Below are 2,846 nucleotides of genomic sequence, written 5' to 3' on the forward strand. Positions count from 1 at the left end.
GTGTGCAGCAGCAGAAGACGGTTGTGGTTGATATTCTTATTGGATCGATAGACCTTGGATTCATAACTCAGGGGAGTACTTACCCACTTTGTGATGCGATAACCAGTTCCTCTTCACAGAAAACCCAACACAGATTACGAGTATCAATCACCACCTTGTATCGTTCGTTTGTGTACCTTTTTTGTGTGTCTTTATCTCCCTAATAATACAGCAGCGATGGTTTCTGTTGTACGTCGTGGTAGTTTTACAAAAAAGTCCTTCTATTTTCGAGTATTCAACCCGCGGTCCTTTTGTAGGTTAAAAAACGTTTTGTTTTTACGTAAACCCCCTCGTAGTCACCATCGGGCACCATGGCTTATCCATATCTGTCCATCACTGACGGGCGAGAAGGCAATGGAGCTTGCAGGCGGGGGAGCTCGAGGAGCATTGTCGTCGGCGAGATGAGGCCGAGGGGGCGAGCAGAGTGCGGGGACGCGAGCGTGCGGAGGCGGAGAGCGCCAGTGGTGGCGACGCGAACAGCCGGGCCGACGCGTGGCGGCGCGGACGACCGGGACGGCGCGGGGCGTGCTAGCACCGACCGCGGACGGAGTGGCGCACGGGGGCGGGCGGAGTGGCGCGCGGGGGCGGCCGGGGTGATGGATCTGGCGTGGGAAGGCAACGCGAGCGCCTGAAGATGCAGCGAGCAGAGCCGCGCGTGGCCGCAGAGGCGCTCGGGGATGGAGGATGGAGGCCGCCTCACCAGGGCTCGGGGCGGCAGCACGACATCGCGAGCACCGGCCGGCAGCCGCGGGCGGAGTGGAGCGCGGGGGCGGACGGAGCGGCAGAGCCAGCTCGGGGAGGCTACGCGTGTGCGTGGAGGCGGAGAAGGCAGAGCCGCACGCGGCCGCGGAGGCACTCGCGGGAGTCGAAACCACATGCCCCCAAGTCGTCTCCCCCAGGGCGACTCGGGCGACGGCGCATCTCGACCGCGGATGGAGTGGCGCACGGGGGCGGGCGGAGATGCCGTGGGCGATGCACGAGTAGGGCCTTGAGGGCCCGCTGCCCCATCGCCTTCCCCGCATCGCCAAGGTACGGCAATAGCAAGAATCTATCTATTGTGTTTTTCAGTTTCCATCTGATTGTACGTGTCGATCGATTGAACTGACCGCCGGAGCATCTGGAGATGTTGTTGGACCACACGCGATGTGTTTCTTGCTTCTTATAAGGATTCTCGTGTTGTTTTCTCGCTGACCTTGCCTGTTGCGTGCGTGCAAGACGATTGGGCTGTTTGCCGGGTGTTCAACAAAGACTTGGCGGCTGCGAAGAATGCGCCCCACCAGATGGCGCCGGCGGCGGACGGGGCCATGGACGAGCCGCTTGCCTTCCTCGATGTCAATGGCTTCGTCAACTATGGTGAATTGCTCAACAACGCAGTCCTGCTTGACAACTCCGACCTGTCGAAGCTCATGGACTCTCCGTCTGGAGCCGACGACTTCACTGCCCGCGCTTCGAGCTCCAACTCCAGCGCTGCTCTACCGCGTGAGCCGGACACGGAGCATTGAACTATCAAGGCGGAGCCACCTATGCCGCAGCAGCAGATGTAGAGCCCCAACTACTTCTTCATGCCGGCGGCGACGGCCAACGGCAACCATGGCGGCGCCGGGTACTCACCCTACCAGGTAGCCATGTGGGACCAGCAGACCGCGATCCGCAAGCACTGCAAGCCGGAGGCGGCGTCTTCGTCGGCGCTGCTCAGCCCTTCGCTCGGCTTCTTTGTCACGGGCGCTCTCGCCTGCGCCGCCGACACCTCGTTCCCGATGCCGTCGTCGCTGTCGTACGTCCATCTGGAGGAGCTGTGCCGGGGCGAGCCTCTCATGGACTACTCCAACATGTGGTAGACCTGAAATCTATCCATCCATCTATCCGATGTACTACTGGATCGTCTCCATTTGCTTGCTGGTAGCTATAGATGGTTAATTTGATTGGTGCTAGCTCGTGGATTGATTAGTTGCTTCATTAACTTTCAATCAAGGATCGGGTTAATTAGGCAGTGGTGATTCGAGGAGGATGGTCCATCGTGTGTTTGTTGATGCGTGCAAGGCATAATGATGGTCTGCGAGTAGAGGGAGTGCTGATTAATCTTAGGCTAAGATGTGATAACAAACTACTAGGATGCATCTGTAGTTTGTACATGGTTAGCTGATTTCTTGCCATCATACAGTTTAGCGATTAGGGGACGAATTGGAGAGTAGGAGATATACTGAGACCGAGTTGATTCAGAAATCTGATTGTGTGTTTATTGAAATGAATTATCCCCCTTCTATATGTTTTATTTATTTGATTGTTGTTTGATCTTGTATGTCAAGATTGATTTGAGGGTCTTGGTTACTTGACAGTACCGTGTCGATTAGCCGCGCATATTTCCCGATCCAATGGTAGATGTGTTTAATAAGCTTGCAAAATGCCGAAATGGTTTGAAGATTTTGAAGAGCCGAATCGGGATTCCTTGTAATTGTGATTCGTGATCCCGACAATATATGTGTTTATCGAGCAAAATATACCGAACATGTTTAAATATTTTGAAGCGCCCGGTCACCGAGCCAAGGTGCATCAGGTACATTGTGTTCCGTATCATTCCTTGCAGAGGTCACATGTTTCATTTTCCTACATGTTTATTCAATGATTTCCAAATTAGAGTGGTTTTGATTTCTCTGTGTGTTTATTTACTGGTTCCAAAAGTAGTGGTCAGGATGGTTCAAACTTGCGACATGTGGTAGTTCCACATGTTTTCCTCAGAGAGGTGACATGTTCACTCAATAAAAAAAGAGGTGACCTATTAAATTTTTGTACCAATTTATTCATTATTT

At 53.8% G+C, this 2,846-nt stretch overlaps 1 pseudogene; it reads left to right on the top strand.

Moving 5' to 3' along the window:
* The first annotated feature begins 971 nt into the window (after positions 1–971).
* LOC123450383 lies at positions 972–2,284 on the top strand (annotated as a pseudogene).
* The last annotated feature ends 562 nt before the right edge of the window (positions 2,285–2,846 follow it).

This window comes from Hordeum vulgare, chromosome 4H, assembly GCF_904849725.1.
Source record: "Hordeum vulgare subsp. vulgare chromosome 4H, MorexV3_pseudomolecules_assembly, whole genome shotgun sequence".
NCBI classification, from domain to species: Eukaryota; Viridiplantae; Streptophyta; class Magnoliopsida; order Poales; family Poaceae; genus Hordeum; species Hordeum vulgare.